Source organism: Musca autumnalis, unplaced genomic scaffold, assembly GCF_047663935.1.
Source record: "Musca autumnalis isolate F117 unplaced genomic scaffold, ASM4766393v1 scaffold_2, whole genome shotgun sequence".
In the NCBI taxonomy this organism is placed as follows: domain Eukaryota; kingdom Metazoa; phylum Arthropoda; class Insecta; order Diptera; family Muscidae; genus Musca; species Musca autumnalis.
This window is the reverse complement of record NW_027411755.1, coordinates 236212954-236228514: the sequence shown is the minus strand read 5'-3', so window position 1 is coordinate 236228514 and position 15561 is coordinate 236212954. Positions and strand designations below refer to the sequence as shown.

The following is a 15561-nucleotide window of genomic DNA, read 5'->3' as shown; positions in this document are numbered from 1 at the left end:
TGTTCGGGCATTAGAGAGTGGAATCAGTGTAAAACGAATTTTGACTTGTGTGCAAAACTCATAAGTGCTCTCCTGATCTTAGGTGAGTGGCACAACAAACATACTTACGAATAAAGTGGTAGGGATAGGTAAGTGGACTTTCGGTTAATTGATTAATCGACTTTTTGTCTGGAGGGAAAGTTGCATAATCGATTAACTTGTGATCGAGTTTGCCCATAGATTGTTGACTTGGCGGTTTTACACTTTTGGCGGTTTTACAGTTTCAAAAGAAAACTCGAAAATCGACGAATAGTCGATTATAATCGATTTTCTGCGGTTATGATAAAGTCGAGTTTTAAGACAACTGAAATAATCGCAAGACCGAAAAACCGCATTTTAAGTTTTAGACCAAAATCGATTATTGCTTTCCATTACCTATCCCTATAACGTGGGTGAAACAAAATTAAGATTGTGTTTTGTGTGCCTTTGTACGTTGTGTGCTTTTGTTTTCTTTGTAATATTGTGCGCGATTTTGTTTATGCCTTATATTGTTGCTCACTCATTATCATACGAGTGCTTGAGCCACTTGTGTCATTATCATACAAGTGCCTGAGCCACTTGACAGTTGTTACTTGTTGAGCCATGAGTAAGAAGGTAAGGCATAAAATGTTATAGAGTGCGTAAAACGACATGGCAAAGTACACACGAGTATCTTTGAGTATGTATTTTGTACATAGACTTGTTTTTTAGCAAGTGGCTCATGAGTGGCAAGTTGCATTTCTCTGATGAACACAATGGACCATAAGGTCTGCGAGTGGAGCGACTGTCGTTTATGACAGCCGAGCGTCCTTTAACCTAACCCTAGGATAAGATTTCCATTCCTCCTCTTCAATTAGGAATATCGTGTTATTTGATGTGGTCGTCCACTTGTTTACTCCGTCGAAGTCTCGGCATTCTAGTTTTGCGTAAAACGCCATGATGTCCTTATTTATATGCCTCCTTTGTGGGTTCATTTTCGCTCGTTCTTATGATATGGCCTAGCCCGCGCAACCCTTGCATCTCGATACGTTTAACTATAACTATAACTGTGGTGCGATTCTCTAACTCATTTTTTGAGTTACCGACAAAAATTGGTAACATAAAACCGCAAAATTATGAATGAAAAGTTTAAATAAATGTTGACAACGCAGTTGCTATCGGTATAACTGTACGACTACATTTTATTGGTGGCTAATATGCCGAATAATATCGTTAATTGCCGAAATTATAAGCTTTTTTGTCGGTAACTCAAAAAAATGTGTTAGAGAATCGCAGTACTAAAGTCGTTGTATGGCCGATACAACTCGTGGTTAATATGAATATTGGTCCATAGATCTTCCGAAGTATTTTTCTCTCAAACACACCAAGCACTACATTATTTTCCAGGCTTCGGAACCATACAATAGCACAGGTAGGATTTGTACCTCAAAATTATATGAACCAACGTCCACAGTTGGTTCGAGTTCTATGGACGCATTTCGCTTCCATACCATCAACTTGGTCTTCTCTCCGTTTACCGCCAGACCCACTTTTGAAGATTCTCCTTCGACCTTGTTAAAGGTATCAGTTACTTCTTTAGCTGATCGATCAATAATGTCAAATGGTTAAAGGTGAATTTGTCAGGTCTAAACCACATTGGTGTGGCCCAATTATTTTGTTGATCATTGGCTTTAGTCGTTCGCACAATATCCCTGACCCAATCTTTTAAGCACCACGTAAACCAACCAACCAACTGAACGAGTGGTGTGATTTTCAAAACGGTATTTCTTACATACTAATGGAGGCTATAAAGTATAGCAACCACGTAAACCAATCTTTTAATTAATAGTGCGCAGTCTTATGTCCCTATAGTATCTTGTGCTCAAGTTCTTATCGTCGGGTATGCGTTCTTCCTGCCAGAAGGTGCTAACTAGCTGATGCATACACCTTATCAGCGTGTCGCCTCCGGTTTTTAACAGCTCGGCAGGTAAGCCATCGACTCCTGCTGCCTTATTATTCTTCGGACGGTTTATTGATGTCTTTATATCATCTTGGCCGGGCGATATACATTTAATGCCATCTTTTGGGAATGGATCTGTCGTATCTTCGTCATCTTCCTTAGTATTGGAAACCAACAGTTCGGAGATATCTTTCTTTCCATATCAGTTACCATATTGCCTTGCTGGTCTCTACAGTAGGATGCGCCTGTACCAAAGCCATCACTTTTTGTAACGTGACAAAATGTTCTCGTACATAATACTACAACAACAGCTACCCTTACCATACAGAACCAGTCATTCAATAACAAACCTACACTACGTCATTAATATTCGCTCGCAGAGAAATAACGTCTTAGACAAGGGAGATTTGCATTTCAGTGCAACATCAGAACATTCATTGTCATTGCCTACAACAAGTAATTCCCATTTACCCCATATCTCGAGTTACTCAAATATTTCAGAGTTGGATGTTGATGGCGAGCTTACCACTGCAGGAAGTTAGCTACACGGGTTGGAACAAAAGACTGTTCTGAATCCGCAAATTTACACTTCGGTGCTAAAGCGTTGGGAATACTTTTTGAGGGCTACCCATTAAGTTTGTGGTGGCTAATACATACACCGGACTTTCGAGTCAGCTGTTCCACAGGGCCTTCGGTTCAGCAGTTCCACAGGGCCTTCGGGTCAGCAGTTCCAAAGGGCCTTCGAGTCAGCTGTTCCACTGGGCCTTCGGGTCAGCAGTTCCACAGGGCCTTCGGGTCAACTGTTCCGTAGTTAGGAACCAGTGCCACATGGTAGAAATTAGACTAATACCCGAACCCGTCGTGTCCCCGAGCATCAGCAACCGAACCCATCGGGTCCCCGAGCATCTGCAGCCGAACACCGAAAACATCGTCTTCCCGATCATCTGCAGCCGAACACCGAATTCATCGTCTTCCCGATCATCTGCAGCCGAACACCGAAAACATAGTCTTCCCGATCATCTGCTGGCGAACACCGAATTCATCGTCTTCCCGATCATCTGTAGCCGGACACCGAATACATCGTATTCAGGCTACCTTGGTCTGATGTCAGACTACCATTGCCTGGTGTCAGACTACCTTTAAAAGATGTGAAACTTCTTAGTCTGATGTCAGACTCCTATCTATCAATGTCATATGACCCTAAATTTCACTACATTTTTGCTGGTGTTGACGCAAGCATTAAATGGCGTAAGAAAAAACCCCAATATTGCACACATTAACCGCTGTATTACGATGGAAAATTTCAGTACATATGACATTGATTGGTAGTGTAAACAACCTCTTAGTTTGATATCAGACTTCTTAGTCTGATGACAGACTGCATTCAGTCTGATGTCGGACGACCCTTATCTGATGTCAAACTTCTTAGTCTGATGCCAGACTACCTTGGTCTGATGTCAGACGACCGTAACCTGCGCCGGACTCCTTCGCCTGATGTCAGACTACGTTAGTCGGATGTCAGACTACTTTAGTCTGATGTCAGACTACCATAGTTGTATGTCAGACGACTTTTATTGGATTTGAAACTTCTTATTTTGAAGTTTGATACCAGACTACTTAGTTCGATCTACGACTTCTTAGTCTGATGTCAGACTACCTTAGTCTGATGTCAGGCTACCTTAGCCTGATGTCAAATTACTTTAATCTGATGTCAGACTACCTCCTTTACCTGATGCCAGACTACCTTAGTCTGATGTCAGACTACCATAGTCTGATGCCGGACTACCATAATCGGGTGTCAGACGACTTTTATCGTATGTAAAACTTCTTAATCTGATGTCAGGCTCCTTAGTCTAATGTCGACTCCTTAGTTTGATGTCAGAACCCTAAGTCTGATGCCAGACTACTTCATTTGATATCAGACTTCTTAGTCTGATGCCAGACTACCTTGGTCTGCTGACAGACTAGTTTAGACTGATGTCAGACTACCTCAGTCTGATGCCAGACTCCTTAATTTAATGGCAGACTACCTTGTCTGATGCCATTCTACCCTAGTCGGATGTCAGACTACTTTAGTCTGATGTCAGACTACTTTAGTCTGATGTCAGACTACCATAGTCGGGTATCAGACGACTTTTATCGTATGTGAAACGTCATAGTCTGATGTCAGACTCCTTAGTCTAATGTCAGACTCCTTAGTTTGATGTCAGAATCCTAAGTCTGATGCCAGACTACTTCATTTGATATCAGACTTCTTAGTCTGATGCCAGACTACCTTGGTCTGCTGACAGACTAGTTTATACTGATTTCAGACTACCTCAGTCTGATGCCAGACTCCTTAATTAAATGGCAGACTACCTTGTCTGATGCCATTCTACCTTAGTCGAATGCCAGACTACCTTGTCTGATGCCATTCTACCTTAGTCGAATGTCAAACTACTTAAGTCTGATGTCAGACTACTTTAGTCTGATGTCAGACTACCATAGTCTGATGCCGGACTACCATAATCGGGTGTCAGACGACTTTTATCGTATGTAAAACTTCTTGGTCTGATGTCAGACCACCTTAGTCTGATACCAGACTCCTTATCTAATGACAGACTACTTTGTCTGATGCCATACTACGTTAGTCGGATGTCAGACTACTTTAGTCGGATGTCAGACTACTTTAGTCTGATGTCAGACGACTTTTATTGGATGTGAAACTTCTTATTCTGATTTCAGTCTCCTTAGTCTGATGTCAGAATCCTAAGTTGGATAACAGACTACTTAGTTCGATCAACGACTTCTTAGTCTGATGACAGACTACCTTAGTCTGATGTCAGACTACCTTAGTCTGATGTCAGACTACCTTAATCTGATGTCAGGCTACCTTAGTCTGATGTCAGACTACCGCCTTGAATGTGATACTTGGTATCCAACGGATTTCAGGCTCAGAGAGACAGCGGTGTGGCAGTGTTCGCGATTTGGACATGCAAAGGTTCTCTCCCCTTTTACCGAACTACTTGAGTTCAGTGGACTCAATCACATTAGTGATTATATATACCCACTTCACTCAACTTCAACACAATAAACGTGCCAATTCCCAACAGGGATGCCTGGTCTAGTGGCAGTCCTCCTCTTGGCGTTCTGGCCATCTACACAGACGGCTCCAAGATGGAGGATGGCACAGGAGCCGGGGTCTACTGCGAGAACCCACCAATTAAACAATCCTTCAAACACAATGATAATTGCAGCGTCTTTCAGGCAGAGATTTTTGCAATCAGGAAAGCAGTGGAGATGGTCAAAGAACTTGGAAGTAGCCTTAAAGGACCCGTGACTATATTTGTCAATAGTTAAGCGGCTCTTAAGGCCCTCAAGTCGTGGACCATAAATTCAAAAGCTATCCTTGACTGCAAAAACGCTCTACTTGAAGTACGTGATATCGTTGGTCTTTGCTGGGTTCCAGGACACAGTGATATAGATGGTAACGAAGAGGCGGATGCACTAGCACTGGATGGCTCTCAGTCGATTGACCTACCAGTAGAGTCATCTACCAGATCACCAAAGTGCTACTACATCCGAAAACTTCGCGGCTTCTGTCTTGAGAAGGCGGGGCAAAGATGGCAAACGGAACCTGGTTGCAAGGTATCCAAGGCAATCTGGCCTAGCTACTCTCAATACAGAACCAATTCTCTCTTTCCACTAAATAAGTTAGGGATAAAGACCACTGTAGGACTTATTACCGGTCATAGCATGGTCAGATCCCTAACTTATAGATGGGACAACAGTAGTGTAGACTACTGTAGGCTATGTCAAGACCCAGAAGAAACAGAGACGGTCGAACATCTACTATGTAGGTGCCCTTCGCTACTCACGAGGAGACATCGGTTCTTCGGTAGATATGAGATAAATACTCTGACTTTTTTTCATCTACATATACAATTTTGCCAAAAATCTAACATGGCTTGGCAAACAAACCTCTGTATCACAACCTCAGCAACCACACATCCACATCCATACACATCACTTCAGAATAGACCAATGGACTAATCACTAGTGTTGGGCAATCTCGTTCATTGAGCGGATCGATCTTTTTCATTCCGTTCACCAAAAAGATCCGGGTCGTTTAGTTCGTTCGTTGGCTCTTTTTCGTTCAACAATACATTTGACTGTGTTATTTTCTTTTGAAGTCGTTCGTTCTCTGCTGCATATGACTCCGTCGTTCTTTTCACCGAATCGTTCTTTTGAAAATGTTCGTTCACGAATGACACATTGTGTGCTAATGGGGGTGGTTTTGTTTCTGAACGTAGTGGTGGTGGTTTTGATATGAAAGAACCAGATGAACGAATGATGCAAAAGAAAGATATGACCGAGATGTGCTACTGAATGAGATGAGTTACTGAGCGAGAGTATCTCTCTGAATCATTGTTTGTTTTGTGTGGAAATTTGTGCTGCTTGCGCTAGCGCAGCGTTTGTTTAGAGTTTGACTGCAAAACCAATGCTGCTAATTTTGTAAGCAGCAATGACTCGTCCATCGGGGATCTAAATGAACGATATAAAAGAATGAGCTGGATACGGATCCGTTCGTTCTTTTCGCGGAATCGTTCCTTTGAGCCGGCTCGTTCATGAACGACACAACTCTACTAATCACCACACACCACCATATGAACATAAAAAATCTGCAGCTCTTACCACAACCTCAGCAACCACACACCCACATCCAAAACCAGCAGCCACCTCTCACCTACACAAGTCTTCCTTCATCACATTAAACCACTCTATATCAACAAATCTGCAATAGACCAACCATTATACACAACTTCTTTAAGGATGACCCTTAAGGTCTCCGAGTGGAGTAGCTGCCAACAATGGTAGCAGCGCGTCCTAAAACCAAACCAAAGCAAACAATTTGTTATTTCGGATTTTGTTGAAAATTGCGGCCTTAATTTAAATTATTGCACACGTTTTACCCATTGCTGCAAAAACAGTAGTGATCCGAGTCTTTTTATCACTACAAGGTTGGTAAATCATATAATCCGCCTAAATGGAAATTGTGAACGTTTTTTTCTTAGTACTCTACATTGACATCACTATTATGTATTGTCTTTTTCATATCGGTTTGGCTGCAGTCGTTTTGTTGTTACTTTGTATTTGTGTTTGAACAGTGAAAGTCAGTTACGAGTATACTGTTAGTTACATGCTAAGTAGGTCGGTAATGTGGCGAGATCACTGACCTGGGTTTACATGACGTTCAAGTAAACAACATACAGTGAAACCGGTTTACATTAAAGCTATCAAGAAAAAAATATTTTATTGTTGTAATTTAAAAGCGTTGAAAAGCGAAACTAAGATGGAAATGACATTCTGCTAATTCCTGTTTAACCATAATCAATGTGAGTCATATTAGGAATTTATATATTTGGTGGAGAATGGTAGTAATGTGTGCTTGCTGCTGACTGAAAGAAGTTCTTCCAAGGGTAAATATGGAGACTTCTTTCATATAAGAATGTGCATTCCGATTATATTTTTACCATCAATGCCCAGATTACTGTGCTCGATCTGGATCCTAATTGGGCAAAATACTACATATAGAGAACTTTTGAGTTACTGAAATACTTGGGTAATGCTACCCGACATGACGCTAGTGGGGCTCAATTCTGTTTCTTTGAAAATTTTAAATGAAAAATTGTATAAAGGAATAAAATGTCAAATGAAAAAAAAAAAAATATATATATATAAAGAAAATACTTTTCATTTAAAATTTGCATAGAACAAGAATCCAGCCCCAGCAGGCCTTTTCTGTAACTTTTATCGATTGAAAAGTTAACATTTCTTTGGTTTCTATAGCAACTATAAAAAATGAAATTGTTGTAAAATAAACAATGAGTAAAGTTGTTTAAAAGTTACTGCAAATTTATACAGTTTACGCATTGGCAGATGTACTTGAAAAGTACAAGGCCGACATTACTGCCATACAGGAAATACGATGGAACGGGAATGGCGTCACAACAACACCTAAAGGTGACACACTGTATTTTAGCCGTCATGACACAAAGCATGAGTTTGGTTGCGGATTTGTAGTTGGTCGGAGGCTAAAACATCTGGTCTCCAGCTTCACCCCAGTGAATGAAAGATTCGCTGCAATTCGATTAAAACCAAAATTCTTCAACATCAGTTTTATTTGCGCTCATGCTCCCACTGAAGACAAGGACGAACAGACCAAAGATATATTTTACGAGCGCTGAGAAGAAACTTATGACCGTTGCCCTGCCCATGACATTAAAATTATGCTAGGCGATTTTAATGCCAAAATTGGATAGGAGAATATCTTTGGCCCAACTGTCGGGAAATTCAGTCTCCACAGTGAAACATCTGACAATGGTATGAGGCTGGTAGACTTTGCAGCTGCAAGAAACAAGGTAGTTAGCAGTACCAGATTTAAGCATCTCGATATTCATAAGGGCACCTGGCTGTCGCCAGATCAAAGAACAAGAAATTAAATTGATTACGTTGCAGCAAAGGTATGTACCAGATTAAACATAGCAAACAAAGTGCGAACAGACACAACACGGAAGTTGGACATCTTTAATCTGCAATCACAACAGATAGTCACAGCATATTCCACTCAACTGCTTAAACAAAGCACTCCTCGTCCCGATAACATATCAGAACAATGTCAAACCATTGCCCACTCCATGCAAACAGCCGCAAAATCAGTACTTGCTGTACTTACGTGCTGCTACCGAAGAGAAAAATGCGGCATATAGGGCTACTTTACAATCAGTAGCAACGCGTAGTTCACTAGAGAGGTATCGGTAGAAAAGGAGAGAGGAGAAACGTCTTTTCCGCATGAAGAAGAGAGAGAGATGGAAAGGCGGGAATGTGAACAAATCGAGATGTACAGGAGACAGAATGAAGTGCGAAAATTCTACCAAAGAGTGAAACATCAAACTGATGGCTTTGGACTTGGCACATCCCCCTGTAGAGCAAGGTAATCTGGTAACTGATACAGATAGTGTGCTAAGGTATGGAAAGAGCATTTTTCCAAACAGTTTGTAATAGTAGCGAAGTCGACGAAGATACCACAGATCGAATCCCAGAATGGAATGTATACCACCCGGCCAAGATGAGACAGCAATAAACCGGCTGAAGAATAATAAGGCAGCAGGAGTTGATGGCCTAACAGCCGAGCTGTTTAAAACCGGAGGCGACACGCTGATAAGGTGTATGCATCAGCTAGTTAGCTCCATCTGGCAGGAAGAACGAGTATCCGACGATTGGAGCCTGAGCATCCTGTGTCCCTTCCATAAAAAAGGAGACAAGACTTTATGCTCCAACTATAGGGGCATAAGACTTCTCCCTATCGCCTACAAGATAGTGTCAGGGATATTGTGCGAACGACTAAAGCCCATGGTCAACGAAATAATTGGACCATACAAATGCGGCTTAAGACCTGGCAAGTCCACCATTGACCAGATATTTACCCTGCGGAAAATCCTGGAGATGACCCAAGAGATGAAGATCGACATATACCACCTTTTTGTCGATTATAAAGCAGCCTTCGACAGCCCGCTACGTTCAAAGGTATTCCAAGCAATGTCTGAATTTGGTATCCGCGCAAAACTCCTCAGTTAAACAGTTCAGTACCAAAACAGTTCAGTACCAAAAGACGTTTCAGGCAAGGACACAGCCTTCCGTGTGATCTTTTCAACATCCTCCTAGAAAAGGTTATACGAGAGGCAAACGTCAAAAGTAGTGGCACAATCTACACCAATAGCCACATGTTACTTGCTTATGCTGATGATATAGACATCATGGGACGATCAGCGAAAGAAGTAACCGATACCTTTATGAAGGTGGAAGGAGAATCTGCTAAAGTGGGTCTGGCGGTAAACGGAGAGAAAACCAAGCTGATGGTGTCAACGCGCAAAGCGTCCATAGAGCTCGGACCAACTGTTGAAGTTGGTTCCTATAATTTTGAGGCAGTAAAAGACTTCGTCTACCTCGGCACCGCCGTAAACACCGCAAACGACATCAGTTGTGAAATAAAAAGAAGTATTGGCCAACAGATACTACTTTGGCTTAAGTAAGCACTTCAAAAACAAAGCCACAACTCGTCAATCACAAATAAAGCTTTACAAAACACTGATACTACTCGTGCTGATGTATGGTTCCGAAGCCTGGGTACTTGCGCAAGCAGATAAGGCAGTGCTTGGCGTGTTTGAGAGAAAAATTCTTCGAAAGATCTACGGTCGGTGAATATTGACGTCGTATGAACCACGAGCTTTATCTGCTATACAACGACATCAGTATAGATAAACGTATCGAGATGCAGCGATTGCGTTGGCTAAGCCATTTAATAAGAATAAGCGATGATGAACCCGCTAAAAAGGCGTATAAATTCGAGCCACATGGCGGTGCACGCAGAATTGGCAAGCCAAAGAATAGATGGCGCAAACAAGTGGATGAAGAGATGACAAGGCGTGGTATTCCAAAAAGCGAAGCACGAAACAGAGAGAATTGGAGATCTTTTCTTAGTTCGTTCTATGGAACAAATGTTCTGTAATGGGCCAGCAAAGAAAGTAAGTAAGTAAGTAATAAATTTGTATAAATTTCGCACCATATATTCAAAACCGTTAATTTTTTCTTAATGTTTTCTTTTGGAAAAAATTTCGCTGGAATGTAATACACAACTCTTCAGAACATGCCATTGTTGTAAAATGCCTCTATCACGTTGAATTGAGCATATTTTTCAACGAGCATATTTTCGTCTATTATTAACACGACTTTAAGGTTGTCTATTAAGACGACTTTAAGGCCGTCTATTAAGACGACTTTAAGTTTGTCCATTAAGACGACTTTAAAGTCGTATATTAAGACGACTTTAAGGTCGTCTATTAAGACGACTTTAAGGTCGTCTATTAAGACGACTTTAAGGTCGTCTATTAAGACGACTTTAAGGTCGGATATTAATACGACTTTGAGGTCGTCTATTAAGACGATTTTAAGGTTGTCTATTAAGAGGACTTTAAGGACTTTATGGTCGCCTATTAAGACGACTTTAAGGTTGTCTATGAAGACCACTTTAAAGTCGCCTATTAAGACGACTTTAAGGTCGTTTATTAAGACGACTTTAGATAGTCTATTAAGACGACTTTAAGTTCGTCTATTAAAGCGACTTTAAGGTTGTCTATTAAGATGACTATAAGGTTGTCTATGAAGACCACTTTAATGTCGCCTATTAAGACGACTTTAAGGTCGTTTGTTAAGACGACTTTAAGGTAGTCTATTAAGACGACTTTAAGGTAGTCTATTAAGACGACCTCAAAGGCGACTTTAAAGTCGCCTATTAAGACGAATTTAAGGTCGTCTATTAAGGCGACTTTAAGGTAGTCTATTAAGACGACTTTAAGGTAGTCTATTAAGACATTAAGGTAGTCTATCAAGACGACTTTAAGGTAGTCTATTAAGACGAATTTAAGGTCGTCTATTAAGACGACTTTAAGGTCGTCTATTAAGACGACTTTAAGGTCGTCTATAAAGACGACTTTAAGGTCGCCTATTAAGACGACTTTAAGGTGGTCTATTAAGACGACTTTAAGGTCGTATATTAGGACGACTTTAAGGTAGTCTATTAAGACGACTTTAAGGTCGTCTATTAAGACGACTTTAAGGTCGTCTATTAAGACGACTTTAAGGTCGTCTATAAAGACGACTTTAAGGTCGCCTATTAAGACGACTTTAAGGTCGTCTATTAAGACGACTTTAAGGTCGTCTATAAAGACGACTTTAAGGTCGCCTATTAAGACGACTTTAAGGTAGTCTATTAAGACGACTTTAAGGTCTTTTATTAAGACGACTTTAAGGTTGTCTATTAAGACGACTTTAAGTTGTCTATTAAGAAGATGACTTTAAGGTTGTATATTAAGACGACTTTAAGGTCGTCTATAAAGACGACTTGAAGGTCGTATTTTATTAAGACAACTTTAAGGTCGTCTATTAAGACGAATTTAAGGTCATCTTTTAAGACGACTTTAAGGTTGTCTATTAAGACGACTTAAAGGTCGTATTTTATTAAGACGACTTTAAGGTCGTCTATAAAGACGACTTGAAGGTCGTATTTTATTAAGACGACTTTAAGGTCGTCTATGAAGACGGCTTGAAGGTCGCCTATGAAGACAACTTTAAGGTCGTCTATTAAGACGAATTTAAGGTAATCTTTTAAGACTACTTTAAGGTCATCTATTAAGACGAGTTTAAGGTTGTCTATTAAGACGCCTTTGATGTCGTCTATTATTAGCTGTGTCGTTTTACGTGATAATTTGTTATAATTATTAGGAAATATTGCTAAATGCTGTCTGTTTACACAAAAGTTCAGTAAAAGAGAGCGAGGTAAGATAACACTTTTGACAGTTGTTTGCTGAGAAGTTGCTAAAGGCTGCTGAAAGAATTTTTTTTAATCATCTGCTGAATGTTTATCTGATTTTGTGGAAAATTACTATAAATATTACGATTTAGCTATATTTATTGATTATTTTATTACTTATTCACTTATTTAGCTGGCCCATTACAGAACATTTGTTCCATAGACCGAACTAAGAAAAGATCTCCAATTGTCTCTATTTTTCGCTTCGCTTTCTGGAATACCGCGCCTTTTCATTTCTTCATCCACTTGTATGCTCCATCGAAGATTAGGCCTGCCGATTCTGCGTGCACTGCCATGTGGCTCGAATTTATACGCCTTTTTAGCGGGTTCATCATCGTTCATTTTTATGATATGGCCTAGCCAACGCAAACGTTGCATCTCGATACGTTTAACTATATTCATGTCTTTGTATAGCTGATATAGGTCGTGGTTCATACGACGTCGATATTCACCGTCAACGCAAATCGGCCCGTAGTTCTTTCGAAGAATTTTCCTCTCAAACACACCAAGCACTGCCTTATCTGCTTGCGCAAGTACCCATGCTTCGGAGCCATACATTAGCACGGGTAGTATCAGCGTTTTGTATAGTGTTATTTTTGTTTGACGAGATGTGGCTTTGTTTTTAAATTGCTTACTTAGACCATAGTAGCATCTGTTGGCCAATACAATTCTTCTTCTTATTTCACAACTGATGTTGTTTGATGTGTTTATGGTAGTGCCGAGGTAGACGAAGTCTTTAACTACCTCAAAATTATAGGTACCAACTTCCACAGTTGGTCCGAACTCTATGGACGCTTTGCGCGTCGACACCATCAATTTGGTCTTTTCGCCGTTTACCGCCAGACCCACTTTCGCAGACTCTGCTTCGACCTTCCTAAAGGTATCAGTTACTTCCTTTACTGATCGTCCATGATGTCTATGTCATCAGCGTAAGCAAGTAAAATGTGGCTATTTGTGTAGATTGTGCCACTTCTTTTGACGTTTGCATCTCGTATTACCTTTTCCAGCAAAATGTTGAATATGTCACACGAAAGGCTGTCTCCTTGTCTGAAACCTCTTTTGGTACTGAACTGTTCGGAGAGGTTCTTTCCAATTTTAACTGAGGACCTAGTGTCAGTTAAAGTCATCTTACAAAGCCGGATGAGCTTTGCGGGGATACAAAATTCAGACATTGCATGGAATACCTTTGATCGGAGGGGACTGTCGAATGCTGCTTTATAATCGACAAAACTGTGGTAGGTGTCGATCTGCATCTCTTGGGTCTTCTCCAGGATTTGCCTCAGGTTAAATATCTGGTCAATGGTGGACTTGCCAGGTCTAAAGCTACATTTGTATGGTCCAATTATTTCGTTGACCATTGGCTTTAGTCGTTCGCATAATATCCCTGACACTATCTTATAGGCAATAGGGAGAGGACTTATGCGCCTATAGTTGGATCATACAGTCTTATCTCCTTTCTTGTGGACGGGACACAGGATGCTCAGGTTTCAATCGTCGGGTACGGGTTCTTCCTGCCAGATGGAGCTAACTAGCTGATGCATACACCTAATCAGCGTGTCGCCTCCGGTTTTAAACAGCTCGGCTGGTACGCCATCGGCTCCTGCTGCTTTATTATTCTTCAGCCGGTTGATTGCTGATTGTGGAGGTCTCTGGTATCCAAGTATGGATTTTACGGCTGTTTGCATGGAGTGGGCAATATTTTGCCATTGTGTTGCTATGTTATCGGGACAAGGAGTGCTCGCGTTAAGCAATTGGGCTAGTTGAGAGGAATATGCTGTGGCTATCTGTTGTGTTTGCAGCCTATCGATGTCCAACTTCCGCGTTGTGTCTGTTCGTGCTTTATTTGCAACGCTTAGACGGGTACGTACCTTTGCTGCAACAAGGTAGTGGTTCGAATCAATGTTTGCGCCTCGGAATGATCGTACATCCAACACGCTCGATGAATGTCTTCCATCTATCAGAACATGATCAATTTGATTTCTTGTTTTCTGATCTGGAGACAGCCAGGTGCCCTTATGAATATCGAGATGCTTAAACTGCTAACTACCATGTTTTTTGCAGCTGCAAAGTCTACCAGCCTCATACCATTGTCAGATGTTTCACTGTGGAGCCTGAATTTCCAGACTGTTGGGCCAAAGATATTCTCCTTTCCAATTTTGGCATTAAAATCGCCTAGAATGATTTTAATGTCATGGGCAGGGCAACGGTCATATGTTTCTTTTAAGCGCTCGTAAATTATATCTTTGGTCTGTTCGTCCTTTTCTTCAGTGGGAGCATGAGCGCTAATAAAGCTGATGTTGAAGAATTTAGGTTTTATTCGAATTGCAGCAAGTCTTTCATTTACTGGGGTGAAGCTTGATACCAGATGTTTTAGCCTCCGACTGACTACGAATCCGCAACCAAACTCATGCTTTACGTCATGGCAGCTATAATACAGTGCGTCACCTTTAGGTGTTGTTGTGACGCCTTTCCCAATCCATCGTATTTCCTATATGGCAGTAATATCGGCCTTGTACTTTTCAAGTACGTCTGTCAATGCGAAGACTGCACCTTCTCTATAAAGAGTGCGAACATTCCAGGTGCAGATTCGCAGATCATGGTCCTTAAAACGTTTGCGGGGTTCGTCAACTTTAGAGGGGTTTGTTTTTCTTTTCTTTCGTTTTTTCATAGTGGGCTGTTTTTTCTAGGGGAGGAGGGTTACTAACCCGACGCCCAAACCCAAACCCATCTATTAAATTAATTTAAAAAATGTAAACAAAAAAATATTACTTCACCCGTGACAATGTTCTTTTCGGAAACATTGCCGTGACCAGGATTCGAACCTGGGTTACTACGGCCACAACGTAGGGTCCTAACCACTAGACGATCACGGCTATGTGAAGTCTTATTGCCATCGCAAACAAATAACATTCAAATAGCAATTGTTGTAAATGGTAGTTGAAAAAAGAGTGAACCAGTTTTGGTTTTTGTTGTCCAAAATAAAAATAAAGTGAAAGTTTGCTGCAAAGAGATCATAGCTTCGTCATTGCCAAGGTAATTATTTTTTTTTAACTATTTATTTTTATTTTTAAACTATTTTGAAATTGTTTCATTTTTAAATGCATTCACAGCAACATTTCACATAGCCGTGATCGTCTAGTGGTTAGGACCCTACGTTGTGGCCGTAGTAACCCAGGTTCGAATCCTGGTCACGGCA

At 40.9% G+C, this 15561-nt stretch overlaps 2 non-coding genes across 2 annotated transcripts; one reads left to right on the top strand and one right to left on the bottom strand.

Annotated features, from left to right (window-relative positions):
* Positions 1-15166: 15166 nt before the first annotated feature.
* TRNAH-GUG (transfer RNA histidin (anticodon GUG)) lies at positions 15167-15238 on the bottom strand. The gene has a single exon. It is a non-coding gene; the product is annotated as a tRNA-His (tRNA).
* A 251-nt stretch (positions 15239-15489) lies between these two features.
* TRNAH-GUG (transfer RNA histidin (anticodon GUG)) lies at positions 15490-15561 on the top strand. The gene has a single exon. It is a non-coding gene; the product is annotated as a tRNA-His (tRNA).